This window comes from Balaenoptera ricei, chromosome X, assembly GCF_028023285.1.
Source record: "Balaenoptera ricei isolate mBalRic1 chromosome X, mBalRic1.hap2, whole genome shotgun sequence".
NCBI classification, from domain to species: Eukaryota; Metazoa; Chordata; class Mammalia; order Artiodactyla; family Balaenopteridae; genus Balaenoptera; species Balaenoptera ricei.
In genome coordinates this window covers 66,598,651-66,612,951 of record NC_082660.1, presented here as the reverse complement: position 1 = coordinate 66,612,951, position 14,301 = coordinate 66,598,651, and the positions used below count along the sequence as shown (strand labels likewise).

The window sequence follows — 14,301 nt, the reverse complement described above, 5'->3', positions numbered from 1 at the left end:
GCCCATGTTGTTCAAGGGTCATTTGTTTCTTGTATCTCGTAGTTTTGCCTAGTATATCTGTGTTGAGCAACTTTTCATATGCTGATGATTGGCCATTTGTATTTCTTTGGAGAAATGTCTATTCAAATCCTATGTTCACTGGAATTGAGTTATATATCTTTTTATATGTTGTTTAGATTTTTATTCAAAATAAATTCTTTTTGTGATTTCTTCTTTGACCCATGGGTTATTTAGGAGTTTGTTGTTTAATATGCATATATTTGTGAATTTCCCAAATTTCATTCTGTTATTGATTTATAATTTCATCATGGGAGAACATACTTTGTATGATTTCAATTCTCTTAAGTTTGTTGAGACTTGTTTCATTTCTTAGCATCTAGTCTATTCTGGAGAATGTTCCATGTGCATTTGAGAATAATGTGTATTCTGCAGTTGTGTGGATGTTTTGTAGATGTTTAATAGATCAAGTGGTTATTTATAGAGTTGTTCAGGTCTTCTCTTTTCTTGTAGATCTTCTACCTAGTTGTTCTATTACTGAAACTTATTGCTGAATTATCTATTTTTTTTTTCTGTTTCCACCATTTTCTCCTTATTTTTGGTGCTATGTTGTTAGGTACATATATGTTTATAATTATACTTTCCTGATGGATTGATCCTTTGATTGTAATAAAATATCCTTATTCATGTCTAGTAATAGTCTTTTCTTAATTGTGTGTTTTATTAGTATAGCTAACTCTAGCTCTCTTTTGGTTAGTGTTTTTGCCTGGTACGTCTTTTTCTATTCTTTTACTTGCAAACTTTTTGTGTCTTTGAATTTAAACTGTGTCTTGTAGATAAGATATAGGTAGATTATATTTTTTAAATCTGTTTTTCCAAGCTCTGTCTTTTGAATGCATTATTTAAAATTTTTTTATCTTTAATGTAATTACTGACAAGGTAGGATTGTTTTGCTACTTGTTTTCCATGAGTCTTATGTCTTTTTGTTCCTCTGTTCCTGTATTACTACCTTCTTTTATTTTTGTTAAATATTTTAAGCATTTTCTTGTACCATTTAAATTCCCTTTTTTCTTTTATTATATTTTTTGAGTTGCTTTTCTCATGGTTGCTCTGATCTTTCTTTTTTTAAAAAATAAATTTATTTATTTATTTATTTTTGGCTGTGTTGGGTCTTCGTTTCTGTGCGAGGGCTTTCTCTAGTTGCAGCGAGCGGGGGCCACTCTTCATTGCAGTGCGCGGGCCTCTCACTATCGCGGCCCCTCTTGTTGCGGAGCACAGGCTCCAGATGCGCAGGCTCAGTAGCTGTGGCCCACGGGCCCAGTTGCTCCGTGGCATGTGGGATCTTCCCAGACCAGGGCTCGAACCCGTGTCCCCTGCACTGGCAGGCAGACAGACCCTCAACCACTGTGCCACCAGGGAAGCCCCGCTCTGATCTTTCAATTAACAACTTACCTTAAAAAATTGATTTCAGATTAATACCAACTTAATTTCAATTGTGTATACAATTTGTTCTACTATGTCTTTGTTCCCTCTCTTTTCCTTTGTGATGTTATTATTATGTAAATTACATCTGTACATGATGTAAGCATATCAACACAATTTTCTAGTTATTCCTTTATGCTATTGTCTTTAAGTCAGAAATGAGAAGAAAAGTGTTACAAATAAATACAGATTTTTTTTTTTGTCTGTTATATTTATGGAGTTATCTTATTGGTGTTCTTTATTTTTCATGTGCATGTGAGTTACTGTCTAATGTCTTTTCATTTCTGCCTGAAGGACTTGATTTTGTATCTCTTGTAGATGGCATGTCTGCTAGCACTGAATTATTTTAATTTTTGTTTATCTGGTAATGTTACAATTCTTAATTTATCAAGGATAGTTTTGCTGAACATAGAATTCTCAGTTTACATTCGTTTTCCTTCAGCAGTTTGAATATATCACCCACTGTTTTTTGGTCTCCATGGTTTATGATGAGAAGTCAGCTATAACTTACTGAGGAGCCATTGTACATGATGAGTTGTTTTTCTCTTGCTGCATTCAAGATTCTGAAGTCAGTCATGAGTCTAGATTTGAGTGTCTTTGACTTTATCCTTTTGGGCATACATTGATCTTCTTGCATGTATAGATTAATATTTTTTTCATCAAATTTGGCAAGTTTTGGGCTATTATTTATTCACATATTCTTTCTGTCCCCTATTCTTCTCCTTTGTTTGACTCTCATTTTGTTTGTTATCTTTACTGAAAGTAATTCTTTTTCATTACCTTATAATAAGAGGATGTAAGGCTATGTATAGTATTGGCTTTATGTTATAGTGTTCCTTTTTTACTTGCTAAATTGGCTTGATTGTAATTTACATTTCTTTTTTGACCCAATTGTTATTTACTGTGATGCTTCATGTTGAGGTTTTCTGGTTTGAACACATATTTCATATCTATATGAAGTATATAATATATGTTGAAATATATACATATAATGAAATGTATACATGTATATATGGTTTTATTGCATTGTGATTAGACAATGTGACTGCTGTATGTTCCTACATGTCTAGTTTTAAATAACAGCTTTATCTAGTAGGGAAAGACCCTCATTCGTTTTTTTAAAAATTTCTTTATTTTCATATACTTGTTCTTCCAGGAGCCCTTTAGAAAGAACATGTCAAGTTCTCACCACAAATAGCATTGGAGTTACAGTTGGAATGGCATTGAATTATAGAATAATTTTTGGAGAGCTGTCATCTTTATAATTTTCTCATACATGAATGTGGTATGTTTCTCCTTTTATTCAGGTCTTCATCATTGTATGCTTGTCTTTTCCACTTATTATTTTCAATATTTTTTTCCTAGTTTCTGGAAGAAGTAGGCAGATGTCTTAGGAACTGAGATTCTGGTGGGAAAAGTACAGAAGGTGTCATCTGCATAGACTAGACTCTATTAGTATAAAAGGTCATATAAAATGTATTTTTGAATATGATGTTACCATTTCTTCCACAAGGCCCTAGGAGCCTGCATTATTTATAATGTTCCATATCCCTGTTCTGCATAAGTACAGAGGTGGTTGCTAATATTAGGGGAAATTATGTAGTAAGCCATTTGTTTTTAATACTGTCAACATCCCTTTGACCCTCCCCTTTCCCATTTCGAAGTGCTTCTTCCATCCTGCAAGCTTTTGGGGACTCTGCTTATTGTTTATAGCATATGTACCCATTGAAGACCTTCAAACCCTCCAATATAGAGCTAACTGGTTGTGTTTTCACTACAAAAGTTTAGAGTTTCGGAGAGGTAAGAATCCCGTTCCACTTGATGGTTTTGTTTCAATTTTAAGAGCAACTCTCTGAGAGGGAGCTAAAGGAGAACATCCAGGATACAGAGAGATATTTGAACTTAGATCCTATGAGAAGCATTATAGGAATTAGAGCCGTTTAGATTGTGGGAGACAACTGCAAAATGGAGAGCTTGCTGGTCTGAAGTCAGGGATAGTTGGTTTTGTTGTGTAAAGGCAGTTCTAGTTAATGGAGTAACAGATTCAAGAATGTCCAAAGATGAAAATACTCTTGGAAATAATAACCTAGTGGAATTTGAGAATCTCCCTGCATGGAGTGAAAGTTGGATTACATGCACTTTAAGGTCACATTTATAACTGAGATTCTGTCTCAGTCAGGGCAGATGAAACAGATTTTTATTGTGTGCCTACTTCACATGTTCCCATTTAATCATCACAACCCTCTGAGGCATCCCAGAGAGGTAGAATAAGTTTGCTCAGGTAACTAATCTCATTAATGGCAGAACATACTTCTTCTACCTCTCTCCTCCTATATATCTTAATTTGCAATAGTAATTCCTTACATTTGTATCGCAGTTTATCGTTTAGAAGCCTTTCAGAAACATAGTTTTATTTGACCCTTATAAAAATCTGGTGAAGTTGGAAGAACCGATTCCACTTGTCTATTTTATGGGTGAAGAACATATATTTCTCTGGGGTAAAAGGGATCTGAGAGACTATTCAATACAATGTCCATATTTTGCAGTTGAAGAAACAGTACCAGAATTAAAAATCAGGATATTTTGTAAGCATTCTTTGATTTGTGTTGGGTGGAGGGGAAGGTGAGACTAGATGATTTCATGAGGTACAGAAGGTTGTATTGTTTTTATCCATCCTATAGTATACACTTGATTGGTGCAAGCTCGCCATATTAGATTAAGTGGCATTTTTAACAAGCTGATCAAAGGCACTAAAGGTTTAAGGAAGAAATGTAAGGCTTCAGGTAGCAGGTTGTGGAAGATATTTGGGGTCATGAGGTTCTACTTGGTGGCCTTTAAAGCATTTAAAGTATTTCCTGCTCCAGGTTCAAGGGTCACCAGGGAATCAGGCCACCAGAAAATGAGTTATGTTGTACAATCAGTCTGCTAATGGATGGGAATGAGATGAAGCCTCAACAGTTGTCCACAACTCTGGGAGCCACCATTCACTGTGACATGGGCTCAGAGTGATGGCTCTTTTGATTATAGCATAGGTTGTAGATTTAGAACCTCAAGGATAGAAGGACCTTAAAAAAAATCTCATATCTAAAACAGCTTATTTTAATTTGACCCTAATTCAAGTCCTTTTATAATATACCCAACAAATGGTCTTTTTGCCTCCAAGTAAGTGTACTTAGTGATGGGGAACTCCTCCCTGAGTTAACTTATCTCTTCTTTCAAGAGCTCTATGCAATACTGAGCTGAAATAATATTTTTCTATAGCTTCAACTCATTCATCATATTTGTATTATGCCTCAATTCAAGAATATTGCTTTATTGTTCTCTCTCCTGCATCTTCAGCTTCTCTCTGCTGCTTTTTGTGCTGCCAGGCACTGTGCTTGGTGATGGGGATATGGAGATGAATTAGACACGATTCCTGCCCTCAAGGAGTTCTCAGTCTAGTGAGAGAGTTCGACATGTACACAGATACTTACAACAGTATGGTATGCTCTACAATGGAGGTATGTACAAGATACTATGGGGTTCAGAAGAGAAATCATTTGACTGAGTCTGGAGATGCAGAGGTTGGAGGAACTGATGCTTCAGTTGATTCTTTAAAAAAGTAAAGGTTGACTAGGCAGAAAACAGAGGGAAATACCTTCTAAGCAAAGGTATGGGGATTAGAAATAGAATGATGAATTGGGAAACTACAAGTAGTTCATGAAATTAGATGGAAATGTGCCATGAAATTTGGATTTCATTTTGAGTGTTTTAAGGAGATGCTTTTGATGGTCACTCTGGTAGTATGGAAGATTTTCAAATCTGGACAGGGAGATCAGTTAGAAGGATACTGTAGTAGCTAAGATGATAAGTGATCTAAGGCTAGAAGGAGTGGGAGTGAAGAAGAGGGGATAACCTCTCAAATAAGAGTTTATACAAAATACAGATATAATTAGAACATGGGAAAATTGAGGCTTTCAGACTTTGGCAAGTGTGTATCCCCCATCCCCACCCCTGGCCTTCATGAAAGATTCTCACATGTTCTTTAGATGGGTGAACATCTAAAGATGTTCCTTCTAGACCAGGGCTTTGCTGCACAGATTTTGCAAGTTTCTTTGGTTTGGGGGGCAGCCATATATGAAATGTTGACTCTTGGGAAGACATCTGAACAGCTGCAGACTTCTCATAGTATTACTAAGTTCCTGGTCCTTCTCATCAATAGCACGGCTAATCTCACTGTCATATATCTCCCAAAATATTTTTTACCAAAAATGGAGGCTTTTGTATTTAAAACCCACTCAGGGAAGAAATGGCCTTAGTTATTGTCTCAATTGCTTTATTTTGCTTAGGGATTTTTAAATGTTTATGGTTATATCTCTTGGTAAAAAAATACATTCAATAATTAAAAATCTAAATATATCCAGTGTTTATTTTCTCTTTTCTCAAAGCAATATAAACAGAATATTTGGGAAATTCTCCCCTTAAGGCTCAGAGTGGTGACCCTGGGGATTCAGAGAATGGCTTTCTGTGACTGGAATGATTAATAGGAGATTATGTTTAAGTAGACCTTATGTATTTTCAGTGGACCTTATGTCACTAGCCATCCTGGAGGGCAGTAGGGGGAAGAAGGTTTGGGACAGGAAGCCCTGAGCAGGACAGCAAAGTAGTACAGTGACAGTTTGGGCCTTGGACTCAAATCTAGTCTCACACTTACCAATGTGGTTTTGAGCATGGTTTTTCACCTCTCTGGTACTTCTTATGTAAAATAGAATTAATATCTTTTTGCAATGATGAGTGAGGGTGGGAATATAAGTATTTAATGGGATTATTTCTGTAAATTGCTTGGAACTGGTGTGGAATATGCTAAATGCTATATGAACTGTAGTTGCTGCAGATAATGATGTTGACCTTGACGAGGATTAAAAGAAGATAGTTAACTAGAGGTACTTATATTTTATATTGTCAATAAGGATGTTGGGGTTTGCAAAAAAAGTAAAACTAACTGACCTCAAGGTTTTCAATGGCATGCTAGTGTGAAGTCACTTCTCTGCCTTTTTTTTTCCCTCTGCCAAATAGGTTGGGAAAACAGATGACTTTTGTCCATGCCCTGATCACTAATCTATTGCATTTGCTCTTATTTCCAAATATAAAGTTGTTGAAAATTTGTACAGTACCCAAACTGAATAAAAGTATCCTAAAAAATGTAGTAAAATGCTTTGGAATTGGTCAAAACTGGATTTGAAACCTGGCTCAACTACTTACTAACTGTGTGATCTAAGGCATGTTACTTAACCTCATTGAACCTCAATTTCTTCATCTATTATAATAATTAATTTGCAGGGTTTTCATGAGGATATTGTAAAGTGTATGTTATAAGCACGCTATAAATTGCAGGTATCATTGTTAGTTCTTGGGACATTCACCGCGTGACAGAAACAACAGCAGGCCCTGGTGGCTGGGAGGACTTCATGGATCCAACAGCAACCTGAAGAAATCCTACTCGGATGGATATAATACAACCTGCTAAGTGTCCTAGCACTTATCAGGTTGTATTATCATTGTCCGTGTCTATGGCTCTCGTCTACCAGACTCTAAATTCCTAACGGGCAAGGACAGTGCCTTATTCATCTTTGTATTCGCAGTGCCTAATCCGGTGCACATTGTAGGCCTCATTAAATGTTTGTTGAATGAAAAAATGAATCATCAACAGACATTAATTGGGCGCCTGCTCTGTGATCTCCATGGGCTCAGCTTGTCCCCGCCAGTTGCCTACAACGTCCAAGCTGTCTTCAGTGTGCTTTCTCCTGAAGCTTACTCCTATCTTCTAATTCTTTTGCCAAGGACTTTTCTGTGTAGTGCAAAAATAGCAAATATACTTCATCATCTCAAGTACCATCTCCAATTGATTGATAGTACATGTCTTGATTATGTTTTATAAAAAGGATTCTGAAGCCAGATCTCAGCTCAGTATGAAAGAGGATTATAACTAATTAGTGATGTTTGCTGGGGGTGGGAGAAGGGGAGTACAAGTGCCACATATATGTGGCAGCACAAGTGCCACATATATGTCATATTTAATGTATTTTCCATGAAATACTCTGTTTCTATGCCTGTATTTTAGTCTTGGCTACTTGCAGATGTTGCATTGTTGCTGCTGCCACTACTACACTTGCTGCCAGTTGCTCCTTGGGTAGGACCAGAGTGATCATTGATCAGAAACTTCATCCTCACAGTCTGGGGTTTGCTCCTGTGGCTGGTATTCACAGTTTTCCCCTTTCAACTATACCTCAGCTATCCCCTTACCTACATTAACAGGTAGGCCTCCAGATTATGTTCACCACTCAACAGGCTCATACTTCCTTTTTCTTATTTAGTGTGATTAATCATTATTGCTTCATGAGAAGCCTTCTTTCTGTTAGAAGATGTGACAACTAGAATACAAGTTAACCAATTCCATCAGGGCCCTACAGTGAGTCATAAAAGCTCCCTTTTAATGTAGGAGAAAATTGAGCATGCTCACAGACTACAGGGCAGGGAAAAGGGAGGCACTGTACATGTGGAAGAGAGATGATAACTTTTGGCTCTTAGAACACGGGTGGAGGGTTAGCCTTAGATGAAAGGAGTTACCTCTTCACTGGGGCATAGTGATAAGAATAAGAGTTAAGAAGAGTACCTGATAAGGGTGTTGAAGATTTGTAATTGGAGAGGTGGATGATAGAGAGGAAGCTGACCAGGGACAGGATTATGGAGACAAGAGTCTAAGGAATATCCAGGCCAAAAGGCTGGATTGAGAGCTTATGACATATCAAAGTGAACAACTAGTTTGAAACTTGATAATAGACTCAGGAAAAAAATATAAAGTGGTCTTGGGCCATTGTTACAAGTAACATTTGGTTGCCTGGAACTGATCTTGATTGATTGAGGGATGGACAGCTAGCAAGAGAGGAGTTACACAGAAATGGATTTGAGGATCCAGACTGTATATGGAAGGAAGCTCAGAGTCTGTAAAGAAAAAGAGGCTTTAGTGCAATCAAGATGGGTGCTGAATAGTTGGAAAACTAGAATGATAGGACCTGTATCAGAGGCTGAACTTTGGAATGTGAAAATTTTAAAATTGGAGTGATCAAGATACCTGTGATGGTAGGATGTCAGATGGTTGTTTACCTGGATACTGAAGTGACCCAGAATTATAGCAAAAGCTGGGCTAGGAATGAACACTGTGGGCTAGACAAAATAGGCTTCAGTGACTGAGGAATGATCTGGAGGTTGGCACATGACAATTGTGCAGATGCAAGAGAAGAGAGGATGTAGTGGGATGGATAGTAGTATGAGCCTCAGAAGAGTGGTGGGGATTACTAGAAGATGCAAAAACTGTGGTTTGCCCATTGCACTGAGGTTTTGGCTGGCAGAATGCACATGTAAAATGATCCCCTCCTTTATTAAGTGCTTGTTCTATAACCCGACACTTTGCTGTGTGCCATCTGTTTATCCCTTTTGGGTCTGTCAACATTTCATGTGTGAAAATGAGCAGCAATCCCAGGCAAGGATAGCTAGGCTGCTGGCCCTTAGCACTGGTGGAATCCTGTGGCCATCTCCTAACTCTTTGAAAGAGCAGCAAGGCTGGTCATCTGGAAGTATGATAAAAAGATTTGTTTAGGATTAAAATTTTCCCTTGACCTTGATGTAACTTCATTACATGGTACAGGCTTTTGTTGGCTGTGTTCCATAATGTGCTTTGGCTTCTGAGCCTCTGAGTTGAGGAGTGAACTAGAACTGCCCTTTGAAAAAGACAGGCACAGTACTTTAAAAACACATGTTGATTAGAACAAGACACGGTCCTATTATCTAACTGAGCTTTTAAGATAAAGAGTAGACAAAAGAAAGCCCACATCAGTGTGTGAATAACAAAAACCACTTTGTAAAAGCCATTTAGGGTCAGGATACATCCAGTCTGGTGGCCATATTGTAGATGTTCCCTGTGCTGTTGGGAAGGATGGCTGGAAATTGATGCAAAGAGATGGCCCTTAGGACTTGGAAGGTAAAGTTTAGGAAGAGAGTCTCTGTGAACCCTCTGAAATTGCATGCAGTCATTTTTCTTTTGTTATAGTCTTCAAATGAGCTAATATTCCAATAAAGGTTTAGAGCCACTGTGTTAGAGTGACCAGGCCCTCAGACAGCCCATCCCCTCCCGTGGGGGCTGCTCTATATTTATTCCTCAGGAGGAGCTGGTAGAAGACTTCATGAAGGAGAAGAAAAGGAAAAAATCAGAGGATGACTACAGCCTCTCTTCATCCCAGCTTTGCAAAGCATGACTCAATAGATAGATCACTCTTCTGAAGACTCTCCAGACCACAGGTTGCTCTTTTCAATTGCATGCTTAGCCCTCTTGGCTCCTTTCAGAAGTTGTACTCTATGTATATATATGAACTATCACTTCCCATAAAGAGGACACCATGTAGTCAAAAATTGCCAGATCCCCAATGCTGGAATATAGGCCACCAGAGATGAGTTTGAGTTTCAGCAACATAAGACCCCAACTTCATGGAAGGAAGGTAGTCAATTGACTTGAAAATAACCCCAATCCCTGCATTCATATTCTTTTTCCTTCAGTCCCATGACTGAGATATCACTGATTAAAGCAAACAAAAGCCATGACTTTCTCCTTCCACTGGCACTTCTCTGTCCCATGTATATGCCACTGTGGGTCACTGTCTTTCATTAGCACTTCTTTCCATCTCTTAAAACCCAAGGAGGTATGAAAACTAAGGTTGGTGTTGAATTTGTCATAATTACTCTGCAGTTGGAGAATACTCATGTTAATCACCCTGAAACCAACTCCCACCTTATCTCCTGGGGCAGCCACAGGAGACACTAGCCACAGCCGGCAACTGGACCCCAGCCCCAGGGTTTACTCCTGATGTCTCAACTGATTATGAAATACCAGTAGGAGGGCTTGTATCCCTTTCTAACTTGGTCATCAGAGATTAGGATTTGCATACATATGGTATATAAGGACACACATCTTATGGGTTAATAGTAAACAGTGTCAGGTTACTTTTTGTCTCTTGGGGATGGGCAAGATAGGGTATGGGGGAAGTGGACAGTCTTGAACCTTTCAAATATTTCCAGTGATTGTTCAGGACACCCCTAGTCACATCTTCTGGTGCCTTATCCTGTGCCTTGCCTCTCCTTTCTTCATAATCCTTCTAGTGCACTCCTTGCTCTCTCTAGCCACCTTTCATCTCCTGCCCCACCATCATGGGTTTCAGCAGGTGTTTTTTTTTTTCTTTTCCTTCCCCCAGGCCATCTGTCTGTAACAGGCCCCAGATGGAAAGAGCCTTACTGTGAATGAGTGAATGAAGATTCAGGGAGTGTTGGTAGTGACACCATGTTTCTCTCTGGATTTAAGGAGAGAAGGAGTGCAGTGCAGAGGGGAAGGAGAGGGAAGCTATGAAATCCCATTATGGAGTAACAAATGCTTGACATTTTAGTGGGTATTAGACCTAGAAGCCTACATGATTGAAGGAAGCAAACCTGAGATTTCTGATATTTGAGTGAAGATAGGAGTTAACTCCTTATTGCCATTAAGAATGAAGGGAGGAGAGAAAAGTGAAGGTCATAAAATCCTTTACCTCAGTGGAGAAGGCACTGAGACTCGCTTCATGAACCTGTTATTTTTAGAGGTAGAGTGAAGATAAGTTGTTGTGCTGCACTTTGTTTTTTTACTCATGAGAGTCACTGTCAGCCACTTTTCTTAGGTAGGTCTGCCCTTGTGGAGGTTTCTGTTGACCTGTATAAAAAAAACAACCCAGAAAAAAGTTTGCAACTTAGAAGAACTCTCCAGTTCAATGACAGGGTGTTAAAGGGGTTGAGGACAGAGGAAATAGCACAAGTAGTACCAAATAGCTCAGTTTTTTGTTTTTCTTTTTAATAGGATGAATGGGCCAGAGACAGTGGGCAGAATGGCTTCAGGCAACCCCAAACACCAGATAGGACATAAGGAAACAGTACAATGAAAGGTCAATATTTGGACCTTTGTCATTCCCCAGAGAATGATGGAATATCTAAAATAAAATTAGGAGCTGCTTTTGAGAAGGAGAAGGGTTTTAAAAGATTATTTCATAGAAGAAAGAGATTTAGAAGAAGGGAAACTTCCAATTATATAAGATGGGCATTATAGCTTTTAAAGACATCTGTTCCCTGTATAGGTCATAGAGATTGATACCAGTATCAACCTGTGGCTGATCAGGCCAGTTTAACTAAGCAGTTTCATGTTCCTGGAGAGATGCTGCCACTCTCTGTCTCTCACTTTGGCAGGTATTCATTCATCTGCAATGAGTCCAGTACCTGAAGGAGCAAGACAACAACAAGCATCCAGGGGGACAACAGTGTGGCCTTCTGAGTGAAGATAGCAACTGAAAAGATCATGGGATTGGCTGCATTAGGCTGGGCTTGTTTCTTTTTTGAAAATAAAAAATGTTTTCTTTTTGATGACAAAAGTAACAAGTGGTCATTGTTAAAAAATAAAGTGAAAGGTATAAATTAAAAAGTAAATAATACCTATAATCTTATAACCCAGAAAATAATTCATAACATTTCCATGTATTTCCTTTTACTCTTTAAAAAAAGTGTATATAACACAGTTTAAAAATAAAATTGACATTGTATATGTTATTCTTTAACTTTTCTCATTTGAGAATAAACAAGCATTCTCCTATATCATTAGCATTATTTAAAAATACAGTATTAAGTGTCACATAATATTTCATATGGTTCTAACAAAGTTCATTTACAGTAAGCCCCCTTACATATGAACCTTCAAGTTGCAAACTTTCAAAGATGCGAACGTGTGTTCACATGTCCAGTCATGTAAGTTAGTTCATGAGTCTGGTGTACATTGTCACGTGCATGCATCCTCTACAAGTGGTTGTGCTTTTGTGTACTTTACTGTACCGTACTGTATAGAGCATAGTAGTACAGTATCTTTATTTCAGGCCCAGAATGTGAGTGAAACAGAAGCTTACCCAGCCGCAAAGCACAGGGAGATCAGCTCAGTGCTTTGTGACCACCTAGAGGGGTGGGATAGGTAGGATGGAAGGGAGAAGCAAGAGGGAGGAGATATGGGGATATATGTATATGTATAGCTGATTCACTTTGTTATAAAGCAGAAACTAACACACCATTGTAAAGCAATTATACTCCAATAAAGATGTTAAATAAAAAAAGTATTTTTAAATTAAGGTAAAAAAAAATTGAAGCTTACCTATTGCTGATGATCCTTCAGCTCTACCGTCTCCCACCTCCTCTACCTCCAGTCAGTAACTCTTCTTGCCTGTTCACTTGATGCCAGCCCCTGTATGCCAGCTGTTGTACTGTACTACTGTACTTTTCAGGGTACTGTACTTTAAGATTAAAAATGTTTTATTTCTCGTGTTTGTTTTTTATGTATTATTTGTGTGAAAAATATTATAAACCTATTACAGTACAGTACTATATAGCCGATTGTGTTAGTTGGGTACCTAGGCTAACTTTGTTGGACTTACGAACAAATTGGACTTATGAACATGCTCTTGGAATGGAACTTGTTTGTATATAGGGGGCTTACTGTGGATGATCCCATGATGCAGACATTTTGGATATTATCAATTTTGCCTATAAAATTAACATATAATGAACATAATTGTATATTAACCTTTATGTGCATCTCTATTTCTTTAGAATAAATTTCTAGAATTGGAATTACTGAGTTTGATGAGAGCGTTATTAGGGCACCTGAAAGGTGTTGTTGAATTGTCCTCAATATAGTTGTACAAATAACATTCCCATCAGGGGTGCATAAATGTGCATCAAAATATGCCCTTTCCTTTTATAAATCTCTCATCATTTGACAGGCAAAAATATCCATTTGTTTGAGATTTTTATTTCTAATTTGCATACACTAAAATTCACTCTTATCATGTATAGTTCTATAGTTTTGACAAGTATAGAGTCATGTATCCTTCTACTCCAGTACCATACAGAATGGTTTTAGCATAATAATTTCTCTTGATTGCTCTTTTTGTTGTAAACCCCTTTCCCTCAATCCCTGGAAACCACCTATTTGTTCTCCATCCCTATAGTTTTGCCTTTTCCAGAAGGTCATATGAATGGAGTCGTGCAATATGTAGACCTTTTGATCTGGCTTCTTTCACTTAGTAAAACGCATTTAAGTATCATCTATATTGTTATGTAAATCAATATTCATTATTTTTATTGTTGTACTTCACTGTATGGATGTACCAGCTTTTAATCCATTCACTAATTGATGGACATGAGATATATTTCCAGTTTAGGCCATTATGAATAAAGTTGCTATAAACTCTCAGATACCAGTTTTGTGTAAATATAAATGTTCACTTCTATAGGGTAAATGCCTAAGAGTGAGAGTGTGTGTTAAACTTTTCCAAAGTTTCTGTATCACTTTACATTCCTACCACAAATATGAGTTCCAGTTGCTCCACTTCTTCCACATCTTAACCAGCACTTGGCATTATCATATGTTTTTAAAAATTTTACCCATTGGGTGTGTGGTGATCGCTCATTGTGGTTTTAATTTGCAGTGCCCTAATGGCATATGAGTTTGAACATCTTTTCATATGCTTATTTGCCATTTGAATATCTTCTTTGGTGCAGTCTCTGTTCAAATCTTTTGCCCCCTGCCCTTCTTATTAGGTTGTTCTTTTTCTTACTGTTGAGTGTTCAGACTTATATATTCTTGATACAAGTTCTTTGTCAGATAGATTATTTGGAATTGGATTCTCCAAGTCTGTGGCTTGTCTTTCTATTAGCAGTGCCTTTTTCAGA

At 37.7% G+C, this 14,301-nt stretch overlaps 1 long non-coding RNA gene across 4 annotated transcripts in view; it reads left to right on the top strand.

Moving 5' to 3' along the window:
• Window positions 1–13,847, top strand: part of LOC132357813 (uncharacterized) — a 62,302-nt gene extending 48,455 nt beyond the window's left edge. Inside the window, exons 5-7 of one of the 4 annotated variants that reach the window (XR_009500339.1) lie at window positions 2,636–2,764; window positions 9,678–9,813; window positions 11,776–13,847. This is a non-coding gene — a long non-coding RNA (uncharacterized LOC132357813). Of the gene's footprint in view, window positions 1–2,635; window positions 2,765–4,818; window positions 5,768–9,677; window positions 9,814–11,775 lie in introns of those variants that run through there. The other 3 variants (XR_009500347.1, XR_009500345.1, XR_009500338.1) reach the window with 3 other exon arrangements.
• Window positions 13,848–14,301: the final 454 nt, after the last annotated feature.